This window comes from Mytilus edulis, chromosome 4, assembly GCF_963676685.1.
Source record: "Mytilus edulis chromosome 4, xbMytEdul2.2, whole genome shotgun sequence".
Classification (NCBI taxonomy): Eukaryota; Metazoa; Mollusca; class Bivalvia; order Mytilida; family Mytilidae; genus Mytilus; species Mytilus edulis.
Window position 1 is genome coordinate 91,419,266 of NC_092347.1, and position 14,853 is coordinate 91,434,118.

Here is a 14,853-nt window from a genome sequence, read left to right on the forward strand (position 1 = left end):
AATAGAACAGGCGGCATTAGAAGCCCTCAGTGGAATTGTCAGGACACTTTCTAAGGTTTGTATTATAGATATTTAGCTCAGGTAACCCACCAATAGAACAGGCAGCATTAGAAGCCCTCAGTGGAATTGTCAGGACACTTTCTAAGGTTTGTATTGTAGATATTTAGTTCAGGTAACCCACCAATAGAACAAGCGGCATTAGAGGCCCTCAGTGGAATTGTCAGGACACTTTCTAAGGTTTGTATTGTAGATATTTATTTCAGGTAACCCACCAATAGAACAAGCGGCATTAGAGGCCCTCAGTGGAATTGTCAGGACACTTTCCAAGGTTTGTATTGTAGATATTTAGTTCAGGTAACCCACCAATAGAACAAGCGGCATTAGAGGCCCTCAGTGGAATTGTCAGGACACTTTTTTAAGGTTTGTATTGTAGATATTTAGCTCAGGTAACCCACCAATAGAACAAGCGGCATTAGAGGCCCTCAGTGGAATTGTCAGGACACTTTCCAAGGTTTGTATTATAGATATTTAGCTCATGTAACCCACCAATAGAACAGGCGGCATTGGAAGCCCTCAGTGGAATTGTCAGGACACTTTCTAAGGTTTTTATTATAGATATTTAGCTCAGATAACCCACCAATAGAACAGGCGGCATTAGAAGCCCTCAGTGGAATTGTCAGGACACTTTCTAAGGTTTGTATTATAGATATTTAGCTCAGGTAACCCACCAATAGAACAGGCGGCATTAGAAGCCCTCAGTGGAATTGTCAGGACACTTTCTAAGGTTTGTATTGTAGATATTTAGTTCAGGTAACCCACCAATAGAACAGGCGGCATTAGAGGCCCTCAGTGGAATTGTCAGGACACTTTCCAAGGTTTGTATTATAGATATTTAGCTCAGGTAACCCACCAATAGAACAGGCGGCATTGGAAGCCCTCAGTGGAATTGTCAGGACACTTTCTAAGGTTTGTATTGTAGATATTTAGTTCAGGTAACCCACCAATAGAACAGGCAGCATTAGAAGCCCTCAGTGGAATTGTCAGGACACTTTCTAAGGTTTGTATTGTAGATATTTAGTTCAGGTAACCCACCAATAGAACAGGCGGCATTAGAAGCCCTCAGTGGAATTGTCAGGGCACTTCTCAAGGTTTGTATTGTAGATGTTTAGTTCAGGTAACCCACCAATAGAACAGGCGGCATTAGAAGCCCTCAGTGGAATTGTCAGGACACTGTCTAAGGTTTGTATTGTAGATATTTAGCTCAGGTAACTCAGCGATAGACATGAAGCATTAGAGGCCCTCCAAGGGATTGTCAGAACACTTTCCAAGGTTTGTCTAGAAGTACATAAGAAAATTCCTGTACTAAGTCAGGAAAATTACAGTTGTTTTCCATTCGGTTGATGTGTTTAAGCTTTTAATTTTGACAACTGATTAAGGACTTTCTGTTTAGAATTTTTCTTGGGGTTCAGTATTTTTGTGATTTTACTTTTTACATACCTATCACAATTAATTATGATAATTTTTTGTCACTCCTGAAACAAAAGTAGCTGAAGCAAAATATAAAGTCTTAGTCTTAAGAGGAACATTTTTACGATTCTGTGTATAACATAAATAAAAGATCAAAATTGTTTCCTTTATGTAAATGATTATCACTCGTTTTTGTGGAATATTCCATTTTAATTTTTCCCATGTCAAATCGCTTTATAATGTCTGAAGTACCAAAGTGTAAGCATGGTATCTTTGATGAGTTTACAAAATATATATATATAAACTATAAAGCTGCAGGTGTAATACCACCATTGATTTTCCACCATTACTCTTTGTTAAATTTGCACTTTTCAAAAGTTTGTGCAGAATTTATCTTTGTTTCAAATAAAGAAATACTTGACATGAGTACAGTTTTATCCTGTCCTATACTATAAGCAAAATTTCACATAACATGTCATTGCATATAAAAAATAACCATCACTGAAAGTTAACCAATCAAATTTTCACCTTCTATTTAAATGTGTGCACCATGTAACCTCAAGTTTCCAAGGTACAAAAATGTATATTAAAGAAACCCAAAAAAAATAAATAATGGTGCTTTAAAATTCCCAAGATATATGTTTATGACGCAGATTTTTTGTACCGCAATGAAATGTAGGATTTATTACTTACAACTGTCAGATTCAAGGGAACATTGTTTTTTTCAACCAATTTTTTATGCAACCGGATGTGACGTACTATGATTTAGTGGTTTAACACCTGCAAATACAGCTGAAATAAATGAAAAATTGTGATTTATTATTTCCATGAAATAATGTCTGAAAGGATACGTGCTGTATTTTTCAACTTTTGGTTTACTAAACTACATTCATGTTAATTAAAATAAAAAAATTGCAATTATTGAAATTAACTGTAATGTTATTTGTTTGTAATTATTTTTACAATATATTATTTAGATGTTTATTAAATGCTTACATAATTATATAAAGATTTATTGTTTATATTGCAGAGTCTTTTGGAAGGCCCAGATGGTCCTGTTCATAATTACATCTCCGAAATTTTACAAGGTATGTAAATAACGTTCATTTGCAACAGTAAAATAAAGTTTTATGAAGGCCAAGCTTACAATACAATACAGTTTTTATACGCCCGTCAAAATTTTGACGGGACGTATTATGGTATACAAATGTCCGGTGTCCGTCCGTCCGTCCGTCTGTCTGTCCGTCCGGCGTAAACATGTCGCACCGTAACTTGAGAACGACTTATCCAAATTTCATGAAACTTCTCATAGTTGTTTCTTATGATGGTCAAATGATCTGTATACTTTTTGGTGAAAATAGGATTAAAACTTTTTGAGTTACGGCACTTTGTAACTAAAACAGGGGTGTGTTTTTTTTCACATGTCGCACCGTATCTCAAAAATGATTCTTGATTATGGCTTAAAACTTTGAACACTTCTTAGTTATATTAATCTTAATATCTGTATACTTTTTGGTGATGATTCAAAATTTTATTTTTGAGTTATTGAGTATTTTGTAAAAAAGGGGGAGGTTTTTTTTACATGTCGCACCATATCTCAAAAACGATTTATGATTATTGCTTTAAACTTTACACATGTCTTTGTTATATTAATCTGAAGATCTGTATACTTTTTGGTGATGATTCAAAATTTCATTTTTGAGTTATTGAGTATTTTGTAAAAAAAAGGGGGAGGTTTTTTTTTACATGTTGTGCCATATCTCAAGAACAATTTGTAATTATTGCTTAAAACTTTACACACTTTTTTGTTATATTAATCTAAAGATCTGTATACTTTTTGGTGATGATTCAAAACTTTGTTTTGGAGTTATTGAGTATTTTGTTAAACAGGGGAGGTTTTTTTTACATGTCACGCCGTATTTCAAAAATAATTTATGATTATTGCTTAAAACTTTACACACTTCTTTGTTATATTAATCTAAAGATCTGTATACTTTTTGGTTTTGATTCAAAATTTTATTTAAGTGATATTTAGTTTTTTTGTAAAAAAAATTAAAAAAACAGGGTTGGGGGTTTCACTTGTCCCGACGTGTCTCAAAAACAATATATGGTTATTGCTTAAAACTTTCTCTGAAACTATTTATGATTATTGCATAAAACTTCCACACAAGACGTCGGGCGTATCATGCGCTCATGGCGCAGCTGTTTATTTCCGTTCTAATGCCTAATATGAAAATAAATTTCATTTAATAAACATTTTGGCTTAAAAAAACATAAATGAAAAAGTCGGAGAAACTGTCGCAATGTCTTTGGTATCGTAACAATGTGATGTCATATGTATTCTCCCAATGTCAAACATACACACTACAGGCATTTAGACATTTCGAACACATCTTAATAATTTCAATATTGACAAAATGAAGATTTTGAGGCACCAACATGGTGGCTTTTCTTAGTTGCGGACTGGTAGAACTTGGAATCTAACCCTTCAAATATTTGTCAACGTCCAAGAAAATCATCCTTGCAAACGAAATGCCGTAGAAAAACAGATTGATTTTGGTGTTAAAAATGCCACTTTTAGCACTATTGGCTATTTCATGGTAGCAAGTTTTTAATGGATTTAAATCCAGAGTAACCAGATTGAACCACCAAACCTTCGGCTGGAAAACAAACATTCTATTCAATTATGATTGGTGTCAAGGGTTTTACTCACAAACTCAATTGTTATATGAACCTGGAGTCAAGAATGAACTACTTGAAGAATAATTTTAGTGGGAATAAAACTTTTGTTTTTTGAAAGCCTTTTTTAATTACATAAGTGTTAGAGAACAATGATTATCTAATTTCAACGTTTCCTCCTATCCAAGTTTCATAAATAAGGGGGATACCCTTGATTTTAATATTTATTTTAACCTGAATTAATATTTTCAGATTGCAAAAGATATATGACAGGGGAGGACAACAGATTACTGGTACCAGTTTGTCGGCTGCTGGTATCCTGTGCTGAGGGATCAGATTCAGCCTGTTGTCAAGTGTTACAAGATGTAATACCCAATCTGATTGGTCTATATAATAAATCATCTGTTGTAAGTATACAGGGTATCCCAAACATTACAAATTGTCAAGTCTTACAAGATGTTACACCTAATCTGATTGGTCTCTATAATAAATCATTGGTTGTAAATATACAGGATATCCCAAAAGTTAGTCCAGCTGCATTTCACACTGTCTCAGTTATTATTAGTAAAAGATGAAACGAGGAATGTACTCGAAATTAATATTCAATTAAAGGCTCTTTATTTGTGGACATTTAATTTCTGTACCATTTTCTAATCTTTATTCTAAATTTTCATACAAAAAGAAATCTTTCACCATTTTCTCCTCTGACCTTTTGTATGTTGGAATGATGTTTGCTTCATATATTTAAATTTTATATTCAATCTTGAAGATTAATTAAGATTAAAAACTATTATTGAAATGCTCAGTGAAAATGTACCGATAATAGGAAAATATCTTTGTAGTTGGCATGGATGTCTATTTTATTTCATACGCTATTATGTTCCCCGACAAAAAAAGTCTGTAACATTCACTAAATAGTTGTAACTGTCTCTTGATCTCTTCTTTGGAACTGAATTTGCATACCCAAGTAATACTTTATACATATTTGTTACCCTGGAGTACTATGAACTTGACCTTATTTTGAACCCAGTAGGTAAAGACCACAACTGCTAGTTTGGTTAATTGTTGAAATCATATCGGATCAAAATAAATGTTGGTAAAAAAAAGTAATTGAACTAGCTTAGTTCTGATTTAGTTAAGACTCATAATTAAATACTGCTTTCTTTGATATTAAATCTAAATGCTGATAATATTAATATGTAAATACTATCACAAGTCTGTATTTTGAAAATGATGAAATATATTTACAGAATTCACAGAGAAAATTAGTGCTAGAAATGATCAGCCGATTTGTTAGAGTTGTCGGCAGCTACAGTCAGGGACAGTGTAAGATATAGCTATATATAGGTTATTAGATAAGTCGATTAATTAGTGTTGTCAGCACCTACATTCAGGGAAAGTGTAAGTTATAGGTTATCATGTTAGAAAATATTTCTATCAAAGTCAATATACAGAAAACCGATATCACTCTATTCAGCTTACATATATTTGCACTTGAAAGCATTGGAATGTGACATATCCTTGACCTGATCTAACTTTTTCAACTAGATTTACTAAAATGTGTCACCCACATAAAACTTTTTAGCTCACCTGTCCCGAAGGGACAAGTGAGCTTATGCCATCACTTGGCGTCCGTCGTCGTCCGTCGTCCGTCGTCTGTCGTCGTCTGTCGTCGTCTGTCGTCGTCCTAAACTATTTCAAGAATCTTCTCCTCTGAAACTACTGGGCCAAATACTTTCAAACTTTAACTGAATGTTCCTTAGGGTATCTAATTTATAAATTGTATCCGAAGTTTTGATCTATCAACAAACATGGTCGCCATTGCTAAAAATAGAACATAGGGGTCAAATGCAGTTTTTGGCTTATAACTCAAAAACCGAAGCATTTAGAGCAAATCTGACATGGTGTAATATTGTTTATCAGGTCAAGATCTATCTGCCCTGAAATTTTCAGATGAATCAGACAACCCGTTGTTGGGTTGCTGCCCCTGAATTGATAATTGTAAGGAAATTTTGCTGTTTTTAACCGGATTTTTGTGACAAAAATGTCGGTTATTGATTTGGGGATGTACGGCGGGCGGGCGGGCGGGCGGGCGGGCGGCAATCAAATGTTGTCCGTGCATTAACTCATGAACCGTTAAACCAAAGCTTTTAAAATTTTAATATGTTGTTACTGACAACTAAATGAAGGTCAAGTTCAATAATGGCGATTTTGACTTTTACCGTTCAGGAGTTATGGTTCTTGAAAGATTGAAAAATGAAGTTTCCAGTCGTGTCCGTGCATTTACGCAAGAACTGTTCTACCAAAGCTTCCCAAATTTTAATATGTTGTTACTGATGACAAATAAAGGCAACAGTAGTATACCGCTGTTCAAAACTCATAAATCCATGGACAAAAAACAAAATCGGGATAACAAACTAAAACCGAGGGAAACGCATTAAATATAAGAGGAGAACAACGACATAACACTAAAATGTAACACACATAGACAAAATCCCACGAGAATAACAAATATAACATATATATATAACATCAAAACCAAATACATGAATTTGGGATAGACAAGTACCGTGACACGTCTTATCGCAATGTAAATTTACACTCAAAAATAAGAGAAAACAAACGACACAAAATAGAGGTCAACTTCAATAAAGACGATTTTGACTTTTACCGTTCAGGAGTTATGGTTCTTGAAAGATTGAAAAATGGTGTTTCCAGTCGTGTCCGTGCATTTTCTCATGAACCATTCAACCAAAGCTTTTGAAATTTTTATATGTTGTTACTGATGGCAAAATAGAGGTCAAGTTCAATAATGACGATTTTGACTATTACCGTTCAGGAGTTATGGTTCTTGAAAGATTGTAAAATGGTGTTTCCATTCAAGTTGTTGCATTTACTCATGAACCATTCAATCTAAGCTTTTCAAATTTTAATATATGTTGATACTGATGACAAAATGGAGGTCAAATTTGATATTGACGATTTTCACTTTCACCATTCATCAGTAATGGTTCTTGTGATATTGCCAGGACACAAATAAATATTAATAAATCCGGTTTGCTGTCGTTGTGACAGCCTCTTGTTGGTTATTATCTTGAATATTATTATAGATATAGATAAACTGTAAACAGGAATAATGTTCAGCAAAGTAAGATTTACAAATAAGTCAACATGACGGAAATGGTCAGTTGACCCCTTTAGGAGTTATTGCCCTTTATAGTCAATTTTTAACCATTTTTCGTAAATATTAGTAATCTTTTACAAAAATCTTCTCCTCTGAAACTACTGGGCCAAATACTTCCAAACTTTAATTGAATGTTCCTTAGGGTATCTTGTTTGTAAATTGTATCCGAAGTTATGATCTATCAACAAACATGGTCGCCATTGCTAAAAATAGAACATAGGGGTCAAATGCAGTTTTTGGCTTATAACTTCAGCCAAACGTAGGCTAAATGAGTTTCAGAGTATCTAGTATAAATTTTATATTTTATTTCCTTGTATGTCAAGAAACATAGCTCCTATGGCTAAAATAGAGCATAGGAGAAAATGATTATTTTTTTTGGCTTTTGAAGAAAATAGGACGATCCAAAAAACATTTAAATAAATTGAAAAGCCAAAATAATCATTGAGAGCCTCTTGTTTGTACATAAATTAGTTTACTCATTTGAATTATTTACATTGTCATTTTATGATTTTGGGGCCTTTTGTAGCTGACTATGCGGTATGGACTTTGCTCATTGTTGAAGGCCCTAAGGGGACCTATAGTTGTTAATTTATGTGTCATTTGGAGAGTTGTCTCATTCGCAATCATACCACATCTTCTTTTTTTTTTGTCACCCACATAAAACTTGACAACTTTTAAGTGAAAGATTGGAACATAGAATAAATTAAATGTTGTCAGCAGATTACAATACTGATGATAAGTTAGACCTGAACACCTCTTCCAGTATGCTTGTAAATCAAAGAAAAACTTGTTGTTTTTAGCATAGAATCTATTAAGCACTTGTTACAAGTTTTGAATGAATTTATATTTTTTTTTACTTAATTCAAATATCACGGAAATTTTTGTTCCCTTCCAAAAAATACTGTGAATGAATTTGTGAGAGAAAAAAAGAATTAAAAACAAGAATTCACATTATTAAAGTTTTGTTGACCTGATTTGTGTTGTACATATTTTTCTAATATAGGTCACAAAGTGTTCCTGACCTACATACCTGAGTTATCAACCATCATTAAGTCAGCATTGATAGATTCAATGTCCCATCTGAGAATGACTGGGATCTCAGGTGTTAACGAGATGTTAAAAGTTAGCGGAGAAGATACACAGGTGTATACAGAGTTAATATTAGATAAAAGTTTTAATGATCAAGACAAAGATGTTAGGTAAGAAAGTTTGTACTGTTACTGTGGAATAATTATTATTACTAAAGGAGAACCAATAAAAGATAGATTTTGTTGGTAAAAGGGTTTGTTGTTTTTTGTTACAGTTTTTCTACCAAATTGAACATTTATGACTTTCCTCCAATTGATAAACTCACTTTTAAAGTGAGTTTATCAAATGGAGTGAGTTTTAATGGATTGAAGTAAAAAAAAAATCCTAGAAAAATCTGAAACTCTTTATATGTAAAATCTGTCAGGGAATACAACAGAGGTATTTCTCCTTTCAGATTATATTAGGCTATGGGTGATTGTTTTTATCTCAAATGAACAAATCATCATAATATTATACCGAATGCTTTTGATTTTTTACCCAGAATGCATTATGTTCTAGTACAGTGATTTCTATCAAAGTCTGTCCTTTACTAATTGTTTGATTATTTTATTTAAGGAAATCATGTTTGGAGCCTTTAAAAACCATTGCTGAAAAGCATACAGATGTCTTAGAATCTACAGTTATACCTAAAGTACTGGAAAGGTTAAAAGATGGACTTAACAATGTAGTAAAAGGTATGCACATTTTATTGTAAGTTGTGAACTCAATATTAAGGGTAACTGTTTGGTTAAAATTTTCATTTCTACAAAATCAAAAATAAAATTACATATGAAAATTATTTTATGCACAAAGTCATTGTAAGACATAGTAAAAGAAACACAAGGTATTTGAAATCTGTTTATGTACAAGGTCATAGTAGGATAACCTGCCATTGTGAAGGAAACACAACATACATGAATTATAGAATAACTAATCGAAGAATTCAAATAGAGAAAAATATTCAACTAGTGACCCAACAACACATTAATTCACGAATGCGCTTAGTGCATGAGTTAATTATCAGTGTTGTTCGGTCATGAGTTGAATATTTTTCGATATTTGAATTCTTTAATTAGTTATTCTATTAATTACATTGGCAAATGTTTTTTTTTTAAAGAAATCAATGTACAACATGTAAGGAACTATATCTTTTTTCTACGTATTCACAATTTGTTTTGATCCACCGTTATCGACGTCTTGACAACGCCTATTGTTGTGTGACGTCAGAGAGTGAAATAACCACGTTTATTGCACATGTGAAATTATTGGATTTTATCTAACTGGGAAATCAATGTAATTCATTGCAACCAATGTAATAAATCAAAGTAATTCATTGCAACCAATTTATTAAATCTGTTTAATTACAAAGTCATAGTAGGATATTGTACATTTTTCTGTTATGACAAGTATGTTTATAAAATTTCAGCATAGTGTTCAGGCTATTGGGATTGCCATTATGAAATAACTAAGATTCAAATTTAAGAGTCTCAAAGTAGTTCTTATTTCATACCATATCCAACTATAGCAGTCATCACGCGACTTTCGTGACGTCACACATCACCCGTATAAAGCCCAAGTAAAATATATAGAAATGCACAGGGGCTTTCAGGAATCGATAAAATAAATTACTTTGAGTTCATGATACAAAAAGTATGGGAATATACATTAATTCCTCATATATTTAGAAAGATATTTATGCATTTTGGAACAGTTTTATTTTTGGTCTTCTCCCTTCCAAATGCTTTTGAAAATTTGTCTTGTTGCCTCGATAAGTTCCCATGTTATATCATACAACTCCGATAAATATTGTATTTTCTGTCTTGTTAAACATAAAATTGCGATTTATACAAAACTGATGGAATAATTGTGGGAATATGTTCTTATTACTACATTCATAAATATTTGAAATATCGTAGGTGCTATAGTTTAATTTTTTATTATGTCCCTTCCAAATTGATTTGAAAATTAGCTATTTTCAGAAAATCTGGTATTATTTTTCAAAATGGCGACCACATTGACAGCGTGGGCCGACTTGGTAAAAATAAATTTTTTAAGATTGTTACAATGAAAATCAAATAACTTTGAATGCTCGCGTTTTAAGTTATTGTCTTACTTTAAAGCAGCCTCTAGAATTAAACATTTGTTCCTTTAGGTATAGCTGATACATGCTGTTTTTGTTTTTGTTTATATTGTTTCGAAAAAAATGGCGACCAAATAATTTTCAAACGTAGACGATGTTCGACACTTATTTTGTCCATGCAAATAATTCAATTTAATTTCACTGTTTATATTGTAATTAAATATGACACGTTATTGCAAATATAATGATGGCCAAAGACATATAGGTAGATTAAGGAGATATTTTGGTCATAATATCGACGTGATCAAAGAAAAAAATATGCACCTGATCACGATGTAAGTTTTGACAATACCTATGTAGATTAATTAGTGTTGTCCGATTCTCAATGAAATTCATTACGATATTATTTTATATTTATAAAAGAAGACCTCGAATGGATATTATAATTAACCGGGGTGAAATAACTATATTTTTCATTTTTCTTTAAATCATTCATGGGGTAACCAGTAAATTTTACATCCTAATTAAACCAGTAATATGCAGAGTTATCGAACGTAATTATGACTGGAATAGTTGCATATGCAAGGTCCAAGACTGTTTCTGTTTATGCTATTATACCTCTATTTTAGGTTCAGAAGACGTGGATAATGAGATTAATGCTGTATTATCAACAGTAACAATCAGTTATAATTCCCTGGTGATGGTATCAAAGGAATTGTTACAAGTTTTATCAGGAAAGTCAACAACAGGTATAGTAGTCAGTTGTTGGTTACATTTATAGTAAATTGATTGAAGAGCTATACCTAATTCAAATAGAATAGTGGCTTTTATTTGTTTATACAACTTTATCAGCGAGAATATCAAGCAAGTCTGCTATGGCAAACTGATATTTAAGCTGATTGAATCAGTATCCAAAAATAAAATGCCATTATTCTTTTAATTGGGAATTTGTCTTGACAGTATTATTTGTATGGTAAAGAGTATGAAACAACATGAAGTAGTTCAAAAAACTTTTCTGAACATGCAAAACCTTTTGATTTGGTTTATGAATTTACATGCCTTTTCATTGATTAATTGGACGGACACCAAAAAAATCTGATGTTTCAACATCATTATTGAGGTCTTTGCCTGTTTTTTCTAGCATCATTCTTGTCTACAATGTAGACAAGATTATGAGGTAGTAGGATCTGAAGAAAAGTGTACAGATTGACAATAAAACACAATATTCTAGCATTTAATTTTGGATGAATATTACTATTGAGAATCTTCTGTAAAGATTACAACATTTAAAAGTCTCTTATTAAAGAAATCTCAAAGCTAACTGCTTTATAAAGTTTTAAATATGACATCATATATAAATGTTAAGGTTTGTCTCCTCCCCATGTTGAATGACATGATGCATTTATTTATTTCATCAACATTTATAACTTCACTCAATCTCCTTTATATAAGTATTAGAAAAATAGGCTAATCTTTTTCAATGGTTCAGGATATTTGCCATAATCAATCCGTGTACAAAATATTCTTCAAAATATTCAATGACATAAGTAATTTATTTTCACATATTTGTAACACAATCTATTTTATTACAGGAATGGAGATTGAAAAAACAGAACAAAGAACTAATAATCTAGTCAGCTGTTTACTAACAGTTATTCAGAAAAACTTAGATGACAAGAAGTCATTTGAATATTTGTATAGCAATGTTGTATTGAACATTTATAAAACTGTGATACAGAATAGTTTATCTTCTACGTCAGTGCTACATTCACCAAGAATTATTAACAGTTTCTCTCGATGTGTACAGTGTATTGCAATAAGATGTGATAACAGGTATGTATAATACCAGTATAACTGGTAGAAGTTTAGACAATATGTTTGAGAAAGGATAGGACAATAAGACATGATAAATACATTCACACTATGGTTACTGTATACTTCACTATCAAAATGATGAAACACTTTGATTTAACAGTGTTTTCCCCACAAATTTTAAAAGCCTTCCTGATAAACAGAATTTTGAATACCATTTTGTCTCTAGAAATATAGCAAGATACGACAGCCCCATGCACGTTTTTAATCTGTCTCAGGCTGACATTTAGTTTAAAAAACAGGGTTTATGATATCAGATTATCATATACATTAAGTTTACCTCTTGAAGTTAAACAACCAACCATCTTCCTGGCTCAATGGGCTTTTTTACGACAATAAATAATTTGAATAGTCCAGTTGTATTGTCAACTTAAAACTCATGTAGTAGCACTTATGATCAAGTCACAGTAAAATATATGTTAACTAATGATGTTTTATTTTCAGTCAACTGCAAGCTCTTTACTCCTTAGTTACAAAGATATTTTTACATGGAAGTACAAGTGCTATAGACGTAACAGATGGAACATTTTATCCTCTTGATGTAAGTTATACAGGTCATAAAACCTATTAGTATGGTTATTATACTCAGATTACGAAATCAACCAATCAAAATACTGGGTTTGTGGTTTTGAGGATACATTTTGAACTGACGTTACTGAGTACCAGCAAAGTACTTTGAACATAGGCCCTGCTGTTTCTACACCATTTGCCATTCCACACAATTTGAAGTACATGTCCTTTAAGTACTATGTATAAATTTTGATATGGCTGTTTGAAGATTTTCTACCTTATAAACATGATAAAGGTGATTCAATTAGTAAATATAAATTCAGTCTGAAATTGCTGTTATATTTTATCATAGGTAGATTTCCAATATTGATACAATATTGTATAATGAATTAAGATAGTTTTGGATACTGGATAGCTTACAGTTCTGAAAAAACATGACAACAGTTTTCTTTTATAGGTTTCATCACCATGGCAGCAAACACAGATGGTATCCATGGTAACACCAGTACTTTGTACATGTAATGAAAAGGTAGATAAACAGTTTTTTACATGGACATTCAATTGAATTGTAAAATATTCTAAATTTCTTCTGATGAATCAAGTTCATTGATCTTTTTTTTTTAGTAAAGAAATTAAAACATGATTATTTCTGGGTCAGAGAGTTTTTTTGTTGCCCTGAAATACCAAAAATGTAAATATTATCTGTAATCTAGTGTAATGCCACAAGACAAAAAGAAAGCATTATTTATTTGAAATAATCATAAAATTTCTCAAAGTTAAACAGCTTCACTGAAATTGAAAATAAAGTGTAAAAACTATCTAAGCATTAAAATGACATGAATATTTCTTGCAGCTTATAGATGAAGACAAATATATTCAAAAGTTGTTAAACCTGTCTAGAACATCACCTCACATAACTACACAAACAGAGGCATGTAAATGTTTGGCTGGAATAGTAAACAAACATCCTGATAGTAAGTTTTAGTTTGTCTTATTCTAGTTTTTGTCATTTTGGAGGACTGATTTTACCATTTTCAAATGGTGTACCGATCAAATCTGTATAATCCATACAATTGCATGGAAATTTGCATAACAAAAATATTCTTTGAAAATTGTTAATCTGAATCACTGACTTTTTATTCTTTTATAGGCATAGTAAATGCAGTTGAAATTAGTTTAAGTCTTTTATTATAATAATGGTAATAACTTCTTTATTTAAAGAAGGTATACCACACACTTAGTTACAGCAAACTAATTTCCCTGAGGCTCTCACATACAAATTACAAAACAAATAAAAACCAATATTTATACATAGTTAATTTACAGTCCAGTAGTTCAATGTATTATTATAAACATAATAAAATATAAAGCTGTTCAAGAGGTACATGGAGTAAAACAAATAAATAGATTAAGATAAAAAAAAAATGTACCAATCAAAATATTACATTATAGAGAACAGACTCTTATCAGGAGTGTGTCAAGGTCTTCTTGATGCTTTGTTTAAAAGTAAAATGGTTTTGGGCTTGACACATTGGTTGTTGTCAGGGGCGGATCCAGCCATTTTAAAAAGGGGGGTCCTAACCCAGGAAAAGGGGGTGGGGTTCCAACTACATGTCCCAATTCAAATGCATTAATTGTCCAAAAAAAGGGGGTTCCAACCCCCTCCCCCTGGATCCGCCACTGTGTGGTAGTCAGTTCCATAACACTGATCTGGAATAAACAAAAGATTTCTGTGATATTCCAGTTATATTGATATAACCATAGTTGCTGCTATGAGAGATTAAGATGAATTCAGCATTTACTAAATATTTTTTTATCATTAAATTCTGAAAATAAAAAAGTCAAATTTGAAAGTAATTAAATTTATACATTGTATATCAAAACAGGACACTCTAAGGGGTTGAACCTGCGGATGTTGTACCATCCCACTGAGCAAATTTACAAGTCGGTAAAGAAGCAACTGAAGTATGTTACCAATGAATAAATCAAGAGT

At 31.9% G+C, this 14,853-nt stretch overlaps 1 pseudogene; it reads left to right on the forward strand.

Moving 5' to 3' along the window:
• The window catches only part of LOC139521606 (MMS19 nucleotide excision repair protein homolog), a 62,277-nt pseudogene that overhangs the window by 40,045 nt on the left and 7,379 nt on the right, over positions 1-14,853 (forward strand).